The sequence below is a fragment of the Gopherus flavomarginatus genome, chromosome 11 (assembly GCF_025201925.1).
Source record: "Gopherus flavomarginatus isolate rGopFla2 chromosome 11, rGopFla2.mat.asm, whole genome shotgun sequence".
In the NCBI taxonomy this organism is placed as follows: Eukaryota; Metazoa; Chordata; order Testudines; family Testudinidae; genus Gopherus; species Gopherus flavomarginatus.
In genome coordinates this window covers 48,919,889-48,944,166 of record NC_066627.1, presented here as the reverse complement: position 1 = coordinate 48,944,166, position 24,278 = coordinate 48,919,889, and the positions used below count along the sequence as shown (strand labels likewise).

General features: G+C 40.2%; 1 protein-coding gene across 5 annotated transcripts in view; it reads right to left on the bottom strand.

Annotated features, from left to right (window-relative positions):
- ZBTB46 (zinc finger and BTB domain containing 46) overlaps window positions 1-21,479 on the bottom strand; it is a 103,101-nt gene extending 81,622 nt beyond the window's left edge. The window contains exons 1-3 of one of the 5 annotated variants that reach the window (XM_050918277.1): window positions 21,319-21,479; window positions 20,141-20,363; window positions 13,281-13,413 (exon numbers count right to left, since the gene is read on the bottom strand). The gene's annotated coding sequence lies outside the window, so the exon portion shown is untranslated. Of the gene's footprint in view, window positions 1-13,280; window positions 13,414-19,109; window positions 19,200-20,140; window positions 20,820-21,318 lie in introns of those variants that run through there. The other 4 variants (XM_050918278.1, XM_050918279.1, XM_050918276.1 and 1 more) reach the window with 4 other exon arrangements.
- Window positions 21,480-24,278: the final 2,799 nt, after the last annotated feature.

Sequence of the window (24,278 nt, the reverse complement as noted above, 5' to 3'; positions counted from 1 at the left end):
AACTATGCTAATGGATGCAAACCACTGAATAGTATCCTGTAGCATTAATATTTCCTTGGGTTGGGGTGGGGGGTTGGAAACTTATGTATAGCACACTAAATATTCTAAATCCTTAAACAGTAAAAACCAATTGAAAGTAGCCATTTATTTTGCTATATTGTTGCTTTGGGGCTATAATTCTGTTACGGTGTCAGAGAAAAATCACACAAAGATCTGAAACGACATTTCGGAAAATTTTAAATCCCCATTCAATCAAGTTGTAATGTATGAAGACTATCAAATTAATTTCATCTGAACTTTAACTCCTTTTCTATTTACGATCAAAACATTTTTAGTGACATGATAAATAGTATTGTATACAATTTATCTGCCAGGCATACTTTTTGAACTAATGGATTTGATTTATTCTCTATATAACCACCCTTTTTTCAATCAAGGGCCCCTAAAACACTATTTGTCTCCAAATACTGTGGATGTATGCATAGTAAGGGTTCTCCGACTCCCAAAACAGTATCTGTTGCGTCAGACTTGGACTTTTACCCACCAATTCAGAAGACCCTCACAGCAGCTTCCTGCCAAGACTGGATGACGTTAACTAGCTTCGCCAACATCAGTATATTTTCCCTGACTATCTTTAATTAAAAAAAAAACAAAAAAAAAAAAAAAAAAAAAACTAACTGCCAGCAGAAGTCTCCCCTCAAAGCCGCTAAATGTTCAAGCTTGTTTCTTCTAAAGAAATTCTTAAAACAAGGTTTGTTAAGGTTAACATTTTATCCATAATGCGAGTAGGATCAAATTCACAAGTGAAGTGATAAACTACTATTTAATTTTCCAATATCAGCATGAACATAGTCCATATATGATTTCCATATTGCATTAAAGAAGTCACTTCTGTCTTATAGTCTGATTGATTTTTCTTCTGTGATGCCAGGAATTAAGCTCATTATCCATTTAGCTTCTATCAGATGTGTGTGTTGTCCTTCCAGGGTCTTGAGAGAATTATTTCTGTTGACATTATGCACATTATCTCTGTCTCTCAGGTGAAGTAATTCCATCTTCAGAAAAATTATTTTGAATGCTGAGCTGACAGAGCCAAGACAATCTCCTGAAGCACTCCTCTCCAATACCATACCTCAGAATTCACTAGTTTTTCCAAAATCTCAATTGTATGTGTAATTAGTTCCATACTTATTTGAAGGCTTCTCCATCTCATGAAAGCAGCTAGTATGCAAAACGAAGTCATCTCCGATTACTTTCAGAAATTGGGATGTGGAGGTATTCTAGATCAATAGATGTATATTATGCTATAAGACCTCTCCATTTCAGGGACCACTCTAATGACTTCAAACTTCAGCAGGTGAGCTACTGTTTCACACATTGCTTTGTCTGCAGAGGTTCCTTGAGGTCTGCAAGAATATAACTGTCTCGTCAGGAATATGAAAATCCCATGGTGTAGTATCTTCTGGTACCAGTCAGATGATCTTTGACCAGTGATGCTTGAAAATAGTACCCTCTTCCAAGGGCAGAGGAATCCTTGGACAGGTAAAACTGGTAGCCATGTGTTATTTTCTGTGTTTAAATTCCAGATGGAGTAAGCCCTAGATTTTCCTCCTTGGGAATATCTATCCTCTTCCTTGGGAGTAGCCAGAAGCTCTTTTAAAGAAGCAACGGGGAAAACAAGACCTATAAGAGGGCTAGCCTTTCTGGCATGAATTAGAAAAGGCTGATGCTATGTACCTGCAGAATATCTGGTTGACATCACTGCAGATAGATTTCCAAAATCTTAGCCCATGTCTACCCTACCATGGTAAGTCAACTTAAATTACACAACTCCCGCTACGTGAACAACATAGCTGGAGTCGATGTAGCTTAGGTCAACGTAGGGGTTGACAGGAGACACTCTCCCATCGACTTATCTTGCTCCTCTTGTTCCCGGTAGAGTACCGGGTCAACCAGAGAGCGCTCTGCTATCGATCTAGCGGGTCTTCACTAGACCCGCTAAAATCGACCCCCGGTGCATTGATCGCCAGACCATCGATCTGGCTGTAGCGCAGACATAGCCTTAGAGACCCTATACAAGAATTAGACAGAGTCTTCTCTCATTAAAGTGAGAGAATATTTGAAAATCAGTTCTTCCAATGTTTGGACTTGGAAGGAACAAAAACTGTTTGATCTGTCTAGGCTAGAAATACTACGATTGATGATTTGAACATGACTGCCACAGCTTCAGAATTTTGTACCAGTGGGCTCCTGAAACCCCCTTCTGAAATGGAAGGACAGTATTTTTCATTAAAGAGGCAACTGCTGCATCTACTTTTAGAGGCTGTAGAAGTCAGCTTTGCCTTTTAGGAAATTGGAACAACCATATAGGATCAGATGAGTGGTCCATCATCCATCCATTCATTCAAAGGAAGATGCAAGAAATCTCAGTTATGAAGTGAACAGGGTTTTTTTTTTGTTCTTGTTTTTTAATGTGTCTTCTTTCCTTTTGGTGTTCCCATTCCAACATGAAAGTTTACATGAAAGGGAGCAACTTCTTGGACTTCGCTGGAAACAGGCTCCCCTTGGAGTTATTATCCATAGCAAAATGAGAAAAAGTATCAAGAGTATTTAGCAACATTTTCACCCATCTTGAAGAATTTAGGCAGCAGCAGCCGCCTTTCTTGGGTTTCTTCTTCAATGCCTTCAATCTGAAGTTCAGATAATTTCCCTAGCATTTGATAAGGAAGACCTCTGTCACTACTTGTGTTTCCTTCAGCTTATTTTGGCTATATGTATGTTTTTCTTTGTGTGTTGTCTGCCTTCTGGATATACATCTCATTACTAGTTATCTTACATCAGAGAAAAGCCATTTGTACCACAGTGATGAAATCAGTGTAAGGGTCTAGATTGAAGATGGCTAGGATAAAGGAACCTGTGCTAGCTTGTGACGTGAATCTCCTGCTGCTTTTCTTCATTTTGTGTGTTTGTTTTAAATTCAAGCAGGGCTTCTTTGACTAGACCCTTTTGAGGCTGAGCCCCTGGAGATACCCTGAATCAATCTTTACTAGCCTTGTCCTTACAGACAGAGCACTTACTAGTCTCACTGGATGAGCAGAGCTTCTCATCTCACTGGATTTGGCTATTTCCTGTTCGGTATATTCTTACCAGATTCTAGAGTCTAGCAATAAAGGACCAAGTATTGCCTTCCCTCCCACTCACCAAGACCTTGGCAGAAGATGCAGCCTCTGGGCAGGATGAAAGAATCTCTAACCAAAGAAGGGCAGGAGTTGAATGATCCTAGTTTGCTTGCCCATATTTCTAAGGGCACTCAAGAGGAAGAAGGTTGAAGGATACATGGGGGGGGGGATGAAACGCTGGACTCTCCCCCAAAATATTTCCCTATGGGGCAGGGTCTTTGGAGTGTAGGCCATGCAAATCTTCCAGGAATCCTGAGGCACAGGGCTGACAGTAAGTAGCTGTGGTATTGTCAGACAAGATAGATGCAGACTGCATGAGAACTAAAGCCAGTTTGGAGTGAGGACTGGCCCAAAGAAAGTTGGGGAGCTCAATTTTCCTGCTCTGAGTTCAGGCTCAACTAACATATTAAGTACAAGAGTGGTAAGAGTACTGGAAATCAGGCTTTGCAGGGCCATGAAAAGTGGCTTACTGCAAAAGCACCGTAGTTGTATTACTGTAGCACCTAAAAGCATTAGTCATGGACCAACATCCCACTATGGTAGAACAAACGAACAAAAAGACAGCCCTGTCCCACAAAGCTTACAATCTAAGGGTAACCCAAGAGACAAAACAGAGTAAAAGTAAACAATGAGACAATATTGGTCAGCATAACAGACAATGGTCTCAGCACTTAGACCACTGCTGTGCTATCAACTTTTTCTAGGTATCATGGAAAAATAAAAGTTTAAGGATCGTTTTGAAGGAGCATCTTTCGATAACTTTGCAGATGTTTGGGGGGGGGCAGGCTCCTCCCAAGTGTGATGGACAGCATAGGAGAAAACATAAAAGTGCTTGTTTAAAAGTTTAATAAGTAGGAAATGGAGGGTGGCATCAGTAACCAATCAGAGGCGGGAGTCAACTTCCCAATAGACAACGACATAACAAGTAGGGTGGAGATAGGCCGTGAAGGGCCTTGAAAGCGAAGACAAGTCTGATGCAAAGAGATGTGCTGCGTGCTGAGAATTTTCTAATCTTTGGGTTCTGAGATTCATCTACTTGAGAGAAGGGGAGGAAGCTAGCTCTGAGACTAACAAAAATCACTCAACAGTAAATCTGAATCTGGCAGAATAGCTGCAAAAGAAAAGTGGAAAAAACTAATAACACCTCGCTACTGGAAAGAAAGACTGAAGTTCTCATTCTTGTCTCCCTAAATTGAAGAAAGTCTGGAGACTGGTATTTTAAGTCTTTGGAAAGACCCACAAGAAGTTTCTCCAGATGGAGTGATAGGCAGGAGGAGACAATAAAATTATATATATATATATACACACACACATACACACACACACACACACACACACTCTTTCTAACATCAATTTGCAAGGTGGTGAAAATATTTGTGAGGACTAGTGGCCATCGCACCAAGAGAATTCCACATTATCTGTCACCTTCAAATTTGTTGGCAATAATAAGAACATTGTGTTCAGTTTGATTAATAAAGTTTAACATCTTCCAATTTGAGAGAAACAGTTATAAATTACTTGATCTGTGTCACAGAACCGGTCACTTTATATACTTTGTTCCACATTCACCATGTTTGTAACATCATTGTACTTTTTATATAAGAGGTCTTTGGGGGAGAAAATTAAATATGCCTCAAATTCAGAAGAATTTGTTAGTTTTTTGTCTACCTATGTCAAACTAGAGCATCTGTTTTATGTCAAGGATCACTAGGGAATTAGCACAAGTTAAAATTAAGGCAATTTGCTAGTAGTTAATTCAGTAAGCTCCAAAATCCTCCTCTCCCGTGTTCCAGTTTTACACACTGCTTTGTGGTTTTAAGATTTTGGGTTTCTATCCTCCTTTGTGGTTAAATATAGCTATTTATGAGAAATAATGGGGAGTTCTATAGAAATGTAGCCCCTCCAATGACTAATGAAAGCACCGGAGACTAAAGAAATATAAATTGTGGAGCAGACGTCAATTTTAGAAAAACGGATCATCACATAGACAAAACTATTAAACTGTGAGCTTATCAAAGCTCTTTTTAATACTCTGAACAAGATCTCAATTAACTCGGATTGGATTATTTAGGCCTGAGTTCTACTTAGTATTTAAATGTAACGTGGCTCTTGAAAGACTTAAATAGAACTATTTAATAAGAAGAGTCCTAGTTTTGAAGAAAATAGCATTTTTTAAAAAATGAAAATATTTACCAGATGAAGTCATACATGTCCCCAACACAGTTCTACTAACCCAGATGAAAGATTTCAAAAAATAAAATAATCAATAACTGACAACTTCCAGAATGATTTCATTAACAATAATAGGGTCATTAATAGATGAACAAAACTAAATGAACATAGCATCAGAGTATTAAAATTCAGGTCTCAATTAAATTAACAAATTTTGAAGTTTTACTATAAAGTGTATGGATTAGCATTACTCTAACTTTGCACCATGAGCAGTTTTAGTTTTATATTTTGAAATATCTACTGCATGGTCTCCACATCTCTGTGTGTGTGTGTGTGTCTCTCACACACACACACCGAACGATCTCTCTGACATGCTTTAATTCTCCAAACTCTAATGTTAGTAAGACTCTTGAAAATGTATCTCTTTTTGTTTAATCGGAAGTTATCCACAGCTTCGTTTATTCTTCACTAAGCCTTTACGTGTATCCTGCATATTTCAAAGATGCCTTACTACTTTTAAATTTGTCCCAAATTTGGAATACATGCATGTGTGCATAACTTTACACGTGGTTAGTAGCCCCATTACAGTCAATATGTAACCAAGTTACCCGCACACGCAGTCTTTGGTTATCAGAGATTAAGGCCTCATTTTACAAACAGGATCCATCTATAACCAAACTTTAGTATAGCTACCTTCCTATCAAGATACCCATAAACACATAAGGAAGCAGCCTTTAAAGAAAGCATGTGAAAAGTACAAAGAGTTGCTGAGTTTGGAGAGAATACATGATTTAAGATTTAGCCTGTATCTCAGACAAAAAATAGAATACCAAGAACGGATAAGTTCCAGTTTTGGATCAGAACAGTCTGCACAGTTATTAAAAGCAAAATGTAAGTAAGAGCTGTATTGGCTTTTTTGGCAGACATTCTGTTACCAATATTTCACTCATCGCAAAATAGTATTATCTACTTATATAATTACTGATGTCATTAGAAATATTTTCTGAAGCTATATTTAGGAAGTTAACCTCTTTACAAATCCTTGCTATGTAAATATCAGGAGACAAAACAATCATTACAACAATGAGCTTTAGAGAAACTTAAGGTAATAAAATAAAGATCTGATGATTAAATAAGGTGTTACCATATTACACAGTGAGCATCTTCATACTACCATAACATCATGTTTTGGTGATTTTATAAAACTGAGAGAAACTTCTGATTACACATTTAACAAGTCAAGCAGGTCTATCAGTTGTTAATATTCAAAGAAGTGCTTTTCTTTTTTCTTCTTTTGGTGGGAGGGGAAGAGGCGAGTATACTCTGAGTACTGAATAATTCACAACCAAATAGCTAAGTAACTAGAGTATTTGTCCTCTGCCTATAGTGTTGGGTACACAATTGGTGCATCAAATTTTATTTAACAGCTTCTCACATTTTTGAATGATTCCTCTAGTGTTGGACTATTTATCTTTTTCCAAGGCTACCAGTAACCTTGCAGCTACTAGCAGATGACAGATTAACTCTTTACTTCCTTGTGTGCGACCATTTCTGATAGAAAGCCCAGGAGGATTACCAAAGGATTATTTGGTTATAAATATCCAACAATTGTGGTATTTGGTAATAAGCTGCATCCTAATACTCTCTAATGAGTGGATATGTCCACCATATATGCATAAATCTTCTCTCACTGCACAATTTCTTCCAATATGAGGTACCCTTGAAAAAGCATCTTCGTCTAAATCTCAGATTGAGAATGCTGGTCCTCTTTTCCAGATCAAATCCCATTTTTCTTGGGTAACGTGTCTACCCAGCTCCTTTCACCAGTATCTCATATGTGATGTCACTAAAATTTTAGTTTCATAAATTCTACCTTTGCGCTGCTATGTATTCCTCCTTAATTCCACGGAATTTTACTTTACGCAACCCGTTTCCAATACACAACTATCACATGCAAACTTCCAGCCTTTAGGAAAAACTTCAAATAGAATGTATCCAAGTTTAAAGTGTTGTATATTTTCCTACTTGGAAAGTATTCATTGGGGTCACAACAGAAACAGAGATTCCTCAAAAAAAAATAGATATTAGCAACACATTTATAAAATATCCAACAATGTGATATGAATCGAGGTTGAAAAAGTAGGGCACCACCAACCCAGATCTCCATCTACAACAGTCTGCCTGATTTCCTATGGTAGTTACATAAATACTAACAACCAACCCACTGCTTACCTTTACTGTAGTGTTAGCTTGCGTTAACTGCACTCAGGTTAGCCTAGTTCACATGGCAGCGGTCACACCACAAAATATTTGAGCTGCACAGAGTGTATTAGCAGCACAGAATAGCTGAGCTCCCACTCCATTATTAGCTAAACCCACACCTCCTGCCCCGACTGGCCAGCTAGCTACAGTTTAAAGCACCACTTCACTCAGTCTAGAGCAGGGGTCGGCAACCTTTCAGAAGTGGTGCGCCAAGTCTTCATTTATTCATGCTAATGAAAGGTTTCGCGTGCTAGTAATACATTTTAACATTTTTAGATGGTCTCTTTCTATAAGCCTTTAATATATAACTAAACTATTGTTGTATGTAAAGTAAACAAGGTTTTCAAAATGTTTAAGAAGCTTCATTTAAAATTAAATTAAAATGCAATTGTCTACCACTTTGACAGTGTTATATAACAGATACTATGGTGATCAGGCTATTTATAGTTTTTTGATACCACTTTTATTGTACAAGTGAATAAATTATTCTGCTACTCAATCTGAGCAGAGAATATTTTAATTGATAAAAACAGCTAACAAACCTTGGAGAGTTCATTTCCAATGGTTTAGAAAATGTACGTTAAATATACCATTCAAAGGCTTTAGTATTTTACCAGGCTGAACTTTGAAATATGGTCAATTCCACCACTGCTCTGCATTACTATGCCCAATTACCACATTAGTTTCCCAAGTACAGCCTCTCACTTTCCAGGGAACAAAGGAATAAGGACCCTGCAGAGACAGCATCCCCAGTCTCTGACACAGAAAGTCTCTCTAGTCTACAGGATCTTTCTGATTGATCTATCAGTTATTATAACACCCTCCAGAGGGAGGAAACATCTGTACTCTGGTGAAGGAAGGTTGCCACAACACTGCCTTCCAAGAGGCCAGTGAACCATGAAAGCTCATCTGTAGGGACACTGACAAATCCTCCCCCACCCAAACAATAAACTGTAGTCTGAACATATTTTCTCCACAAGCTAATGTGCAAATATAGTAATTTGATTCTACTGAAAGCATATTGATTAATGGACTGCAAAAATAGTATAGAAATTGTTTCTAAACAAAAATGCACTTACACATAGTAGTAAAACTATTTAGTTTTCAGACTGAATTAGTATCTGAAATTTAGAACCTTAAGGGCACAACCCTGCACTAATCTTATCTCCACTGTGCTAAGTACTCTAAGCAATTCAGAAATTGTTGATTTTACACCATCAATACCTAGGCATACAGGTATGCCCTCAGGACAGAGTAGCAGCCTTACCAAAACTCAAGAATCATCAGTTAAGTTAGAACAGTCCTTCAAAAAAGGAAATGGTTATAGGATTATCCTGTCAATGTTACATGAGTAGTCCCAAGATTAAGATTTAACCCAACTAAAATTAAAGTGTTCCAAACAAAAAAAAACCCAGCTACATAGTATTTTAGTCATGAATAAAATGAGAGGCAGAAAACGCACTTCATGGTTGCAAGGTAAGTCTACAGAACTGTCCCCCATAAAAATCCTGGAGACAAACAACAATTCTCAAGTATTTTGTTTCTTTTGCTCAGAAGGAAAACAGCAACAAAAACACAGATTATAAAATTCTTTGATCAATCCAAAGCATCATCCAGGAGAAAGATTTTTTTAGGACAAAAACCAACCAAAAAAGTGTACAAATAATTTAGCTTGTGTAAAATTAAGTAGTACATAGCCTTGAGAGTGAAAAAACAAACTAAGGACATATTTTATAGTAGCCTATTATTTATAAGAAAACAACATAAAAACGGCCATACTGGGTCAGATCAAAGGTCTGTCTAGCCCAGTATCCTGTCTTCCGACAGTGGCCTATGCCAGGTGCCCCAAAGGGAATGAACAGAACAGATAATCATCAATTGATCTAACCCCTATTGTCCATTCCGAACTTCTGGCAAACAGAGGCTAGGGACACCACCCCGTATTCATGTATGTATTATATGCCATACTAAGAACAACCTACCATTCCATACTACCCTGGGGGAAAAGCTTAACTGGACTATAGACAAAAAAAATTCAAGTGTTGCTCACAGACATCAAGATAAAACAGATTCAGCTAACAGATTAAGGAAGAACTGAAACTCAGTCCAAAAGTTCACTATATAAAATTAAATGAATGCATCCCATGTTTCTCTTTCCCTTATCACCTGCCCATGTCCTCACACACACACACAGACACCCATCCCCCAGCATTCCAACATTTTTAAAATTCCAGTGCAGACGAACTTTGCTAGGTTGGGTCACACTTTCAACTCTGCTGCTTGCAGAATAGGACACAGGATGCTTGTCAATTTCACTTGGCTCTAGCTGAGAACACTGGAAAAATAAAATGTACAGGAAGGCAGGCATAGGTGTGTTCTTACACTACTACAAATTAATTGGAAAACAGAAAAACAGAAGAGGATTGTGTCTGTGCTTGGATTACTCCACCTACTTAATGGGTCTGAAAAAGCAGTAGAAGGAAAGCGCTAATGGATGATGATTCCCAGTAATCACTCTCTGTTACTCATGCTTGCAATGGAAGAGCTCACTCTCCAGAAGCAGAGCCTACTTCTGTAAGGATGTATTTCGGAGGGGGGGCGGGGAATGTACGGAAGGGATCTGTATTGATTGCTCCAACTTATTTGAGTTCTGGCTGTTGGGGTTTTAACGTGTTTTTGTTTATCTCCAGCACTGCAGTATCATGGTCTAAAGAATATAAGTATTTCTGGCCTAGCAGACACCTTCAGCTCTCCTCCTAGAAGAGGTCATCTTCTAACTGTAGACTCCACTGATGTCTAAGCTCTCATCTTCTACTATATTTTGAGTTTCCTGACTTAATCTGCACCATACAGGTTGAGACTTTGAACCTGTTCTCTGAGGTAGAGTGCTTGGAAATAGCCTGAGTGAATCAGTTGACTCCCTCCCTCATCCACTGATCTGTTAGAACATGTAAATATGCCAAGAGTGTAGTTGCCAACCATTCTTGTATTGATTGAATTGGGTGTCTTTCTGTGTTCTTGGACACCCTCTATCATAAGAATCTCTAAAAGGAAGAAATTTTCCAGCAGTTTGAAATTAGTCTCAACTCGGTGCCAGAATTCAGTTGCATATTCCTCAACCAGATTATGCTAATTATAGTTGCAGGTTCATTACACCATGACTATTGAGAAGAAGTGGTCTTAATGGACATGATCAACATGGAGAGGCTCAGGGCTATGACATTATCTGTTTGTTTTTCTAATTATTATTTTACAAAGCAGTAGTTTCGAAACGTTTCACAGGTGTTCACTTTGTCATTGTCCCATTAAGTATAAACTGCCCTGAATGCTACTTGCTATAGTTACTTTTCCTTGGAGTTTGGTAGAGTTTGCGATAGTGAAGATCCCTAAGCACAAAGCTTCCAGATGTGGGATGCTCTTGGAAAGCAGATTTATCAATCAGTGATGTTTACATTCAGATTACATACTAGATATTCACAGCCAAATTTAACTTTAGGTCTCAGTTCTGCAAAGATCAGCTTAATTTACTGACTCAATTGAAATTATGGCATGTGCTGGTCTTTGCAGGATCAGGCCTAAACTTATGAAGGAAGGAATGTTTGCCTCATCACCAGTGAGAGCCCCAGTATCTTAAAGTTAGTGCTTGCAGATTCACAGAGAGACAAAGAATACCTCTTGTAGTCTGTGCGTGCAGAGGAAGCAGTTCTCTCTTTAAAAAGAAATTAGAAACTGATAAAGGAAAAAGGGACAAAAGACAGGCTGAAATCCTTCTGATGAATGTCTCCCAATCCTACACGTCCTAAGGATCCCCTAGTTATGAAAAGTTGCTATGTCAAAGACTTACACTTTTGTTTCATCACTGCTATTACTTGTTCTTGATACTTAAGTGACTTAGCTGAACATTCTCTGCTTATGTAAAAATCTAATAAAAGTAAAGATCTCTGCCTTATCCATAATGTTTCTCAGATTAGAAGACAGTGCTTTCTAGGGGTAGAGATTGCAGGAGTAAAAATAAGGGCAAGTCCCCATTCTGGTCCTTAACTAAATGTCTTCATTCTCTATTATCTATAGGGACAAGATGGTATGATGAAGGCACTCCAATATAAGTCATGTCTAGTTCTCAGTGACACCACAGGTCCAAAGATCCAGTGTGTCCTTACCACAGATACTGGTCTATATTTGAAGGAATCTGGAATTCACAATTTTTATTTTTTTTCCTGGCCAAAAGGACTTGTTTCTTGAATCAAATTAAGGGTGATTACTTCTGCCTGATAACTGTTTAATCAAGCAGCAAAGAATCCTGTGGCACCTTATAGACTAACAGACGTTTTGGAGCATGAGCTTTCGTGGGTGAATACCCACTTCCTCAGATGCATCTGAGGAAGTGGGTATTCACCCACGAAAGCTCATGCTCCAAAACGTCTGTTAGTCTATAAGGTGCCACAGGATTCTTTGCTGCTTTTACAGATCCAGACTAACACGGCTACCCCTCTGATGTTTAATCAAGTTGTGCTTTTAAACATTGTGCAAACCAAGTGTGTCTATGAACATCCAGTACAAAAACATAGGTCCTGATCTTGCAAAGACTCATCACGCACATGAGTAACTATACAGTGTGAGTACTCCCACTGAAGCCAATGGAGTACAGCTTCCAGGATCAGGAACTTAGTTTATAGATGATGAAGAGGTGACTTTCAGCCAATTTTTTTTGGGGGGTGGGGTGGGGGGACAACAAGGGGTTAACAATACGAGGTGTTAAATCTTATATATGACAGTATATTTATTTGTTATGACTTCGTCTTCTTAAATAATGTGATTCACTGTTATATTTTACCTATCTCCCTGCTATAAAACATTATGAAGAAAAAGTTATTCATTCCTCTTAAGACATTTAAGTTTTAATTATAATTCTTCACTCTACCTTGTTCTAAATTTAGTTTGTGTGCTGTAACTCCATCATAACAAGATATTTTTCAGTATATTCCTCAGTCATAGGTGTACTCTCTTTTAAAAGGGCTAGCCACTTTCTGAAACTCACATATCTACGTTCTAAGAGCTGTGTTCTGTAGAGTTATTAGTCACAGACTAGCTCCCTAAAGGAAGGGAATCAATTTTCAGATCAACAATACCAGTTTTTTTAATGACATGGCATTAAAGCCATACTATTTCAGCAAGTCTAAGGAAGTTTGAGGAACCACAGCTGTTTTTTCTAAATACAAAAGAACTACAAATGTCCACTCTGTTGTTAAGGTCCATCACTGCTAACTCTTGTTTGCACCTGATCATGGCTAGGCTTCATAGAACTGAGGCTGAGCTAGAATAGGAACAGTAAGAGCAGTGAAGCTCCTACCTTTCCTGCTTTTGCATCACCACTACTTTTTTTTTTCTTTTTTTGAGTCCTGTGATAGTCTCTCTTCCGGCTTCTCATCTACTCAGAGAGAACAACAGACTAATCAGGATTAATGAAGGTGCCCATGCCAGAAGTTAGGAACAGTACAGTAGCCAAAGAAATTTGCGTCAGGTTTTAATTCTGTGTTAAGTTTTTAAATTAACCTTCGTTATTAATGTTATGTTAAAATTTAAAGACAATTTAAAGTCATCACGGTAATGCTTTCTCTCCACCACACACAAACTAAAAAGCAACTTTCTTAAGTGTTCAGAACTTACCAGTAGTTGAAAATTGTTTTCTTTAGTAAAGATAAATGCCACGAGGTGTCATGGTACACCATACATGTTTTAATGAACAGAGGGAAAGCGTTTCTGGTAACAGGCTTTGGAAAGTTCATCAACTGTCCTGTAACTGGGAATGAAGAAGAGAAGAAAATATTCATTTTAAGCTATTTAAAAGTCAGTAAGTTTTAAGTCAGATATTACATATTATGACTTGCATGTTCTTAAAGGCAACAATTAAAAAAAGCCAAGCCTGGAAGTTGTCTAAGTAGTAAACTAAAAGTTATTATTTAATAATAAGAAGAATGCATGTGCTTTAAACTGGTATACCTGTTAAATCATGCAAAATACTATTATATTTACCATATCACGAAGAGAAATATTCCTGAACAATTGCATAAAAATGTTAATGTCTAAAATCAGCTGCATAGAAAGCAAACTTTATTAAGTTTGCAGATGATTTTTAAAATACTGATTCCAGTCTTAATTAACTAAGGATTGTATACTATTAATAGACATGTGGTCAGCAGAACTCATTATGAAAGAAATCCTGAACCCAATGCTTCCAAGCCCCTTTCAATACAGGGGCTGAATCTTTATAACATTAAAGAAGTGGCCTCACAGCTTTCACAAGAGACCAAAAGAATCTCTCTGTTATACAGAAGTTCCTTCTATCTGAAGTGTGACACACTGCCAAAGAAAGGTATTTAAAAATACATTGATATTATAACAATAAAACAGAATACAGTTACTACAGTGATCAGGCAAAGGAAAAATTTACAGTACAAAAACCTCACACTTCCAGCACACAGGAGTACAGTGAAGGAAGCTGCCTAATGATCTCAATAAACAATATGTCCCAAAAGTAAGTAATGTGAAAAAAAAATTAAATGCATTGTGAAGTGTTTACTTTGGTGGTGTTACACTTTGCATTTCCATTACACCATCTATCCAAGCGCCTCAATAGTCTTAATAAACAAACATTTCCACTCCCCCCCATGAGATCTCTCTAAAATGGATTTTGCTAAGGCAACTCAGTTTGACAAAGATTAAAATGATCTGTCCAGTACAATACAGGAAGTCTGTAGGAGACATGGTTCTATTCCCAGCCCTATTGAATCCATCTTCCATTTAGACCAAATCACAGTTACAGAAAAGCACTGCACAAGGCCCACTAAATGAACTGTTGCCCTTCAGCAATCTGAGAAACTTCTGAAAAAACAGCAAGGATACAAAAGGAAGTACAACTAGATACTTAACTGAACTTAAAGAAGCAGTGTTTTTTTACACCAACACAAACAAAAATTAGCAAGAACCTCCCTATTCCACTTGATAACATTGCTGATACTTATAGCTGGATGGCATCCTCCCTCACAGGCCACTAATTAAATCAGTCTTTTGTGATATTAGAAGTTACCATGATCTATAAACCTCTCGACTTCAAAAAGCTTCAGTGTGGGAATACAATGTAGAACACAATATTCTCCTTATTATTTCTCCTCTCATCCCCTCTCTCTGCATTCCCTTTGTACTTGACTTCTAATTCATTTCCTCATATCCTCCCACCTCTATTCATTCCCCTCCTTTCTCTCCATCTCCTTCCCTCACCCCCATGCCACAGAAACACTGCTTATCTGCCACATCTCTGCTCCCTCAGTCTGTAACCTATGTAGCAGAGAGAGAACAACAGCTCCAACAGCGTCTCACACCACTGGGGCTTGCATCACAGAAGTAAAAACAGGAATAGCAAATAAAGCATCTGAAAAGCAGGATACCTTAGTTAGAGGATGCTTGAGAAGTATGTCAAGCCCCCAAAGGCAGGTCAAAGAACAGCAAGCACCTTAGAAGGAATCCCAATGTTAGAGACTATATCTCATCCGATATTGCGCCTAAAGAGTGAGATCTCCTCACCCTTCTTACTGTTTTTTGGCTGTTTCGTTTAGTACACTCACTATGGGATGTCTGACAAAGTTTCCAAGTTCAATGTGAAAAGGGGTGGGTGAAAGAAAGAGGAAGAATTCTGAGACATTAGAGAAGAGAAGTATTGAATTGAGAAGTATTTTGCAGGAGACAAGGGAGAAACAAAATGTAAAAGTTGAGGTAGAGAATTTAACATAAGTAAAGAAAGTCAAGGATGATAAAAGAAAGAGAAAACACTAGAACACTGCAGAATTGTATACACCATGTTTGGTGTTTTGTGGACAGTCTGTTTTTGTTATTTACTGTAATTTAGCATGGTAGACAGACATCCCTTTCTATTTTTTTTTTTTGGTATAAATAAAATTTAATCCAGTAATCTATCAAAAAAATAAAAGGAAATGGAATGAAACCAAGAAGGATATGGTGATAGTAAATTAAGATTTTTTTTTTAAATCGTAAATAGAAAACTGTTTGACAATATGTTACAAATAATAACAATTCACACCCATTTCATTATTTAAAACATCGGGGGCATAGTTCTGACGGGAGTGGCAGCACAGGTATTTTTCATCCAGGCTGTCTGTCTTAGTCCCCAAATTAGCTGGTATTGGGAACGCTTTTTCCAAATACCAGACAGACATACACACTAATCAATCCTCATGCTTCAGCCAGGCAGGGTCAGGAAGAAGTTTCTCCCAATGCTACAGTAATGCTTGCAGAGAAGATGCAAAATCTTAATTGTGCATCTTCTCTGCAAGCATTTGATATCAAGTGCCAAGAGCAGTTAATAGACATTAGGATCAGCTGCCTTTTCTGATATGTTTTCCTGACTCTACATTGCTTAACTTGTGACAAAAAGAAGACTGGCTTGGATGGAACACAGCAGGTCATTTATATCCGAAGAGCTTTAGTAATAATGTAAGAAAAAATTGTGAAAGGTAACTGGGTAAGTGTGGAACTACTCTCAATTTTAACTATTCCTCAGTATGTGAGCCCCTGCTCAGTTTGCTAAATACAGTCAGCAGCTAAATTCTTGGCACATATACCCTGCTATTCTAGTTACTAAGTATATTTCAGCACATACACCAGTAACTGTATGTGTAGAATATTTTAAACTTCTTTGCTGCCCCATATCTGAAAACTCCCACCCCAACCTCATTATATAAGTGAATTTTAGATAACTAATATGAATAGTTAGTATATAAATGTCCAAGTTAATAAAATAATTGAACAGGAACAAACTCCATAATAATATGGGAACAGAGTGCAAGTATGCATCTATTTAAAGGGAAACTGTACCAGTTACTTTTCAACTAGCTACTGCACATATCTACAGACATATTGATCATTCCTGGGCATGCGCGCGCGCGCACACACACACACACGTATCAAACTTTAACATCAAGCAGATCATGGTTCCATCTAACTGGAGTTCTGTTAATGATCCCATCTTCAGCAAAGAATTCAAGAGTAATGAAAAATCCACACTTCAATTTAAAAAATGAATGTTTCCTTAAAGTGTGCTTAGGTAAGAAAATTACAACTGTAATTTCCTCTAACTATATTGCTGATGACTTTACGGAAGAATGAAATACAAACCTCTTACAGAAATATATCATAATGTTTGACAAATGTACCCAAAATTTCAGACTATTTTGCATTAATTAATTAAGACAAAAGCATGCTGTGTGCTAATAGAACACATCGTCTATGAATTTGGAAGCCCTTTAAAGAGGTGGGTAAGCATTAGTATCAGCGTTTTACAGATGACCAAAGATATACATAGAGATTATGTGACTCGTACACTGAGTCATAAGCAGATGTGGGATCAGAACCCAAATCTCCCAACTGCTGTGCACTCAGAAACATCAAGGCAGCATCAGATAAGTAATTTAATACTTTGGGCTGTGGGAGTCAAAATTCTTCTCTCCCCTGCCCCAAGACTGATAGAACACCAGTGACAACTAATCCAGCAGAAGGTCTGGGGAAATCAAGTAGATTGGGAAATAAGAGCTAGCCAAGACCATCAGAGAATATTATTTTGATACAACCCCCCTAAAATAATGGTTCGTTAAAAAATTAACACTTGAAAAATGTCCATGTCTATATCTTAAGGTAAGCAGCATGAAATATCACAGGCATCATTAAAGAACCAGTATCATCATTGCACTCTAAGCAAAAATTATGTATCCCACAACTTTGTTAGGTCCTTTTTATTGTATCTGCAATTTACAGACAACCACACAGGACATTTTCCATTATCATTATTGAACTGTAAGATACGTAAGTGTTAAGAGACATATTGTATAAGTACACTGCACATTCAGAAAGTTTAAGATAGGTCAGCAGTACACTGACAAAATAAAAATTAAATTAATCCTTTTGTGTAAAGTGTCAGAATTTTCTACTGTAGTTTGTTGCCAGTAATGGACAGAAACTGCTGGCTCCAGGGAATTACAATGAGTATAAGGAATAACCATTAGAACAGCAGGTAGCTGATTCAAAGATTTAAACTAAGCCCTCTCTTTACCCCTTTGTTTGCCCATTAAACTAAGCATGTAGGAGCAAGGAAAACCCATGTGAGTGCTTCACACCAGAGCAAGACAGTTCAGAATACATCATGGAGTGCTCCAGAGTAGCTAGCTAACACAGGCAAAAATAGTCACTGAGAAAGAAGCCTTAGAAAAAGTTGGGCTGTTGTAGGAAATACTAAGAACAAAAGTGTGGATTGGGTGGTAGCCTTCAGCCGGCAAGACAGGAAACATTGTTAAAAACTTCAAGCATATGTATATAATAGATCAAAATGGGTGTTATTAGGAGAAACTTCAACTGGGAAGCGAAGGCAAGGCAAAACAGTTTCAAAATATACCCCATCTCACATCAACGCAACACCATGCCAGAGCATGAATGAATATAAAAACAGTAAGTAACAGGCTAAAGACCTTTCCTTTTTGCAAGGGGAGGGCGGAAGGCTACTTGCCAAACTGGTTTTCCTCTAAGCTTTCCAATTATAAAAGCCTCTTGCATAGAACATATCCACTGCTGTACAACTGTCCCAGAAAAAACACAGACCACGGGGAGAAAGTGGCCCATTTTCTTTAGTCTCTAAGAATCATGTGTACAGGTCATATTTTCAAAGGTTCAACTTATTAAAATATATATCATCACATTAACAGAAATTACATTAGATAGCTTTTAAAATATGAAATTGTCATGTTCACTCTTATAGTCTGTAAAATTTACTCCCGGTTTTGCACATAGCACTATAAAAATATAAAACTTTATTTCCATCACTTACATGAAAACTAACAAAGTAAGTGAAGGTGACTGGCATCTAAAAAGATGCTATTTTACTATAATAGTGAAGTTGGAATATGAGGAAATGTCCCATCAGAAAAACAAAAGTCTATAATTTTCTCTTTAAACTGCAATTATCCCATTAGTCTATCAAACCAAATCATAATTTTCAGGAATATGTGTATGAGAATTCCAGAAAACACAAATATGATGTAGTTCCCAGCATGGCCCATGGGGCAATCTTCTTTATCAGATTCTGTTAGCTCCCCAAAACACCTCAAAGTGATAATTCTTCACCACATGTTGAAAATGCTGTGACTAATAATACACTCCTCCACCCATTTTTTCCATCACTAAGATGATTTAAAAATAGAGAACTTGACAAACAATGGCTAAATTCCATTTCTTTTAATTCAAATCAGTAAAGCCAAATTTAATCCACAATAAAATAGAACTTGCCATTAGAAGTAAATGCATTTTCGCTAGCTCTTGCAATAATAGTTATGAAGATATACAATAAAATATACAAGTGGAAAAAATATCCAGTAACTGTAAGCTTCTTTTCTAAAATTATACCCTCGTTTTTGTTTGTTTTTAAAATCACCTTACCTTGTTCTTTCTTTCTGTTCCCCCTTCTCCCTGCACCATTCTCTCTTTGGAAAAAGTCCCTTTAAGGTAGGTAATTTAACAAAAATGGAACTAGACAGAAAATTTGAACATGTAATAAATATTTTGTTGAGGACAACTGGGAGCTAGACCCATACTAAATTAACTAAATGCAAAAAACAATACAAGTGAGGCAATTAAAATGCATGTAAGAACTTCGGTACAGGTGTCTGCAATAGCACTGTTGGCAAAACAAATTTGCTAATTAGCATATCTTTAAACAATGCTGATAATAATCTTGTCCCTATAATCCATGCCGAATGAATCGCTGAGATTGTAAAATAGAAAGCATGTGGAAAGTCATAAAAAGTCTCTGTTACACCTTTCTTTGTTTATATTTTCCTTGCCAGGTGTAAAAAATATTCTTCTACTTATTTCAATTCCTTCAGAGTGTTCAATTACACATTTTAACACAAGTTCTTTAGTGGTGCCTTAAGTATCAACAATTTTTTTCCATCAAAAAGAAATCCTCCCACTATTACAGTCTCAAAAATCTGCTCCATTCTCTACTTGTCATCTGGGATTGAGTTATCAGACACTACTTGTATTACTTTGTGAAACTGACATGTCTATTTACAGGGACACAAAGGCAATCTAGTACCACAACCTCCTATTTTACAAACACCTTCATAAACACCTCTTCTCTCCCCCCTATTTTTACAAATACTTGGGTTTTTTTCGGTGGGGAGGAGAACGTTATGTACATTAGTTTTTCACCCTGACAAAACAATTTCAGTCACTTTTGCACTTGTTACAAGTATATTAAAAATCACCTACATCTCCAAAGAGGAGAGGCATTGTATGGAGGTTGTTATTTTTTTTTAATAGGGTCACTTCCCCCATTTCAGCCTGCAATTAAAATGGAGGCAAGGCCAGGCGATCTGTGTCTGGCTTTAGGGGGAGACAATAACCCAAAACAGGCCTGGCTTTAAAAAGAGAGAGAGAAATACAACATGCTTCACCAGTATTATTACCTCATCCCTTTTTCCAAGCAGTTTTGAACCACACTCTTGACAAACTCTTGGTCCAACTTGCACAGATGCTGATTTTTTGGGGGTGGAAAGATTTTTAATTCTGGAGCCAGAATTCAGGCTTGTTATTTGCAAGTGGAGCTGCTGTTAAAATGCCCCCTTGTCTCCTCTCCTCTCCCTTGAGCTGGGTGTTGACGCAGCAGAAATTACCAGCTGGAAAATTCCCCTTTTGGAGGTTACAGGGAGGGGGGAGAGGGAGGAGGGGGGACGAGTCATGGGGGAGGGGGGGTTAAACCCTGCCACTCACCTAGTTAACCCATCCACCCACGCCAAGTCAGTCACGCGTGCCCAAGGGGGCTCCATACCCCTTCCACAAAGGGAAAATTTCCCCATTCCCCCCCCCCAGTGCAATGGGCTTTGCCCAGCGCCCCTCAGGGGGCTCAGAGAGATTCAGGGATAGGGAAGGGTGTTTTCAGGGCAGAGGAGACATTTGGGCTCAGACAAACCCCAGCTGTCAGGACCCTAACACCTGGGATCGCGCACTGACACCCCCCCGTTACCCCACTCCCGGGGGGTGGGGGGGAGCAGCTCTCCCCCGAGGCAGCCAGGGAGGGGGTGTCCTCGGCACCGGGTGAATCAGGCTTCCAGCACCGCCCCCAGCCTGCCCCCCTGTGCTGCCGGCACCCCGGGGGGCGAGGCGGGTACCTGCCTCCCTCAGCTCCTGGGGCGGGGGGCGCCTCCGCCAGGCCAGCGCCGCCCACCCCCGAAGCGCCGCGCGACTCCGGTGCTCAACCCCCCGCCCTGCCGAGGGAATGGGGGCAGCTCCGTCCCTAGCGACCCCCCGGACCACGAGCGGCTCGTGCTCCCCATCGCCCCGGCGGCACCTGGACCCCCTCCCTAGCGGGACGCGTCGCCGCGCTGCCCCGGGACCCAGCGCTCAGCCGAGGTGCGGGGGGGGAGCGGCCAGTGCCCGCGGACAGCCCGGAGCCCCGGACCAGGCTGGGGAGGGCAGCTCGGTCGGGGTGGCGGGCTGAATCCCTCTCCCCTGAGGGGCCGCGAGAAGCGGAGAGAGCGGGCGGGGGCAGTCAGGCCGGAGAGGAGCCCCACCAGCCCCTCTCCTCAGGGGAGGGGGCGCCGAGCCCCCGGGGTGCGGGGGGAGCTGCCTGGGGGGTCTCGCTTACCTGGGCCCCGGGCGGGGGAGCGGGGTCGCGGAGCGGCCGGAGCTTTGGCTCCTTCGGTCACTCAGTGTCTCTCCTCACGGGTGGGGATGAGGGGGGGAAAGCTAGAGGGGGGCGGGGCGCGCTCCCGCTGCTCCCCCTGGCGCGCGCTCCCAGGCGGGGGGCGCGCGCCGGCGCGGGCCCGAGACCGGTGTGGGGGCGTGGCCAACGAGGCTCGTGCGGCCTCCCTTCCTCCGCTCCCACTGGGTGACGCCTGACATGGGCCTCCGTAAGCCCCGCCCCTAGCCCCGCCCCCTCCGTCTCCCTTGCGCCAGGGGATCGGGGGCGCAGTCAACCGCTGCCACTGCCGGACACCGGAAGTGAGGGGAGTGCGCGGAGCATCATGGGAGACACCCCCAGAAGGGGGTGGGGTGCGCGGTTGAGCGTTGGCCTGGCTGAGGGGCCGTTCTCCCCGCCCCGCCCGGGAGGCCCCTTTGCCCGGGCCCCTGAGGTGCCTTCTCGGGAGCAGCCCACCGCCCACCTGGCCCGCAGGTGCCTCAGCCTCCCCCCCGCCCCGCAGTCAGGCTCTGCGCCCTGCCGGGCAAGCGGGGAACTGGCGGGGCGAGCTGCTGGCCCCCGCGGCGGCTTGGCGGGGTTGGAGGTTTATTGGTAAATGTCAGCAAAGGTCAGTGTCACCCCCACGCTCACAGCCCACGAGGAAATGTTTCCGTCGCCGGTAATCGAAATTTGCAAGGAAAACGCCGGCTGAGAACTTATTTCGTTACCCTTTGGTTGAAGGAGATTGACTTGGATATTTGTAGCTCTGATGTGGACCCCGTCCACCATCGTGCTGTAAAAATTTAAATGGATAAAAAATGCTTTAAAATAAATATTAATGTTGTAGAAAAATTAATTCCACTATTTGCAGTGTTGTTGTAGCTGTGGGCTGTTAGGATCCCTGGATATTAGCGAGACAAGCTGGGTGAGGTAATATCTTTTATTGGATGAGCTTCTGTATATACACATAGGGAGATTCTGCAAGCTACTCTCTGTACGTTAGTTACACATGAAGGAGGGACGGCTCTTAGAAAGGCTAAGCTGCTCCCCCAAGAACAATACAACCATGCTCACTTCGGAGACCCCTGACTTCGATGGGATTGCAAGTGGGCAGCTGTGGGTCTAACAGATCATGGCTGGAAGTCAGGAGAATTGGATTCTATCACTCTGTCACAGTAAAATGGAGATAATGCTTCCTTGCTTATGTTGGATGCTTTGGGATCTACAGCTGAAAAACATTATTTAAGTGCAAAGTGTAATGCCCTGTGACTATAACACCAAAAGATCAAAACTCTGCTATATGTCATGGGATGGAGCTAACAGCTCTGGAACCTGCAGGACACCACACTCTTGAGATGGCTTTAACAGGCAAGACAATGGGTCTCTGAAGCCCATGGAGTTGTACAGTTGTAACAGGGCAGAATTTAGCTGGAAAGATTAGGACCAAATATTCCAAGTATTGAAGTACATGCACTTATTGTGATTATGAACACAAATTGGGTAATTATGTATGTAAATAACTGGAAGTGGCTGTTTATGTGCAGTTATCTGATTTCTGTGTGTAACCTCAGTAATTGCACAGACAGTTGTGTGCCTAAGCTCTGAGAATCTGCTCCCTAATTTCCTTTTCCTCAAATCATGGTACATAGACTATTTTCCCCCATGCAAACAGATATTGGATCAAATGGAACCCTGGAATAAAGAGAACCTACTCCACTGAAATCAGTCAAATTACACTACTGCTCCTTACTTAAGTGCATTCCTAAAAGGATCTTTTGATCCCTAGTAAGTTTTAAAGTGGATGAACAGGTGTTCCAGCATGTCTTTCTTCCTACTCCATCCCACCCCTCAAAAACCCAAACAATTTTATTTTAGAAAAAAAAGAATGCATCTAATTAATGAAAATGAAATGTCTTAACTCCAGTACATTTTTCAATTACCTTTTCTTCTGTATTGCTAAAGGAGTCCAACTACCATCTCCCTAGAAAGAATTCCATTAAAATGCAAATCAACAGTTTGCAGTAGTTGTCTATGTATGCATTGAAGGGCACAATTCTTAGTTTAGGGAATACAAAATTAAAAGTAATGGACCTGATTTTTAGATCTCAGCCTCCTTTTATATAAACCCAGTCTTGTGTGTGCACATCGCTGCACAGTCAGTTGAAAGTCTCTGTCACCTGCACACAGGTGGCAGAATTTTAACACACAACTCCTCATTGTCCATCTTAAATTATCAGATGGGTTTTACATGTGAACATATCCTCACGTGTACATACAGATATCAGAATATTTCCACTGTGGTTGCAGCAATTGTATGCTTTAAAGAGGAATCACAGTGCCTATAATTACAGGTGCACAAGTGGAAGCTGGGTTGTAGGGGAGGAACACAATAAATCAGGCCATATAACTATATCTCAGTATGTTTGGAAAACTCTGTGTTATCCCTGAGTTTCTCTGTTTCTAGCTGTAAAAAACCATCCTATTATTCCTTTCCTGGACTCTTCTCTTTCTAAGACTCCTCTGATTCCAGGCAGGAGAATTCCCCTATAGCCCCTGGACTCCTTCAATTCCAAGCTTGCATGCCGTAATTCTACCCCTACCCAGGGTTTCATCCTCCTCTCTTTGTTAGAGGAAAGTATTTAGTTAGTTAGTTGTGTGTGTCATGCTGGACTCACTCCCCCGTGAGCTGCAGCAGCTGCAGACTGGGCACTGCCCTGGGGAATGCTTTCAAAGAGGGGGAGGGTGGAGAGAAGCTGAGTTTCCTGAAGCAGCACAACACAAAGGGCTGGGGAAAGCTGGATGGGTTTAATACACTTGAGCCTGTATTTTGCTGTGCAGAGATAGGGTTTTTGTTTGTTTGTTTTGATGAGCAGTTTGTATTGCGTTTTAAGTAAGTATGAAATTACACAATCTGTCCTCAGAAGAGG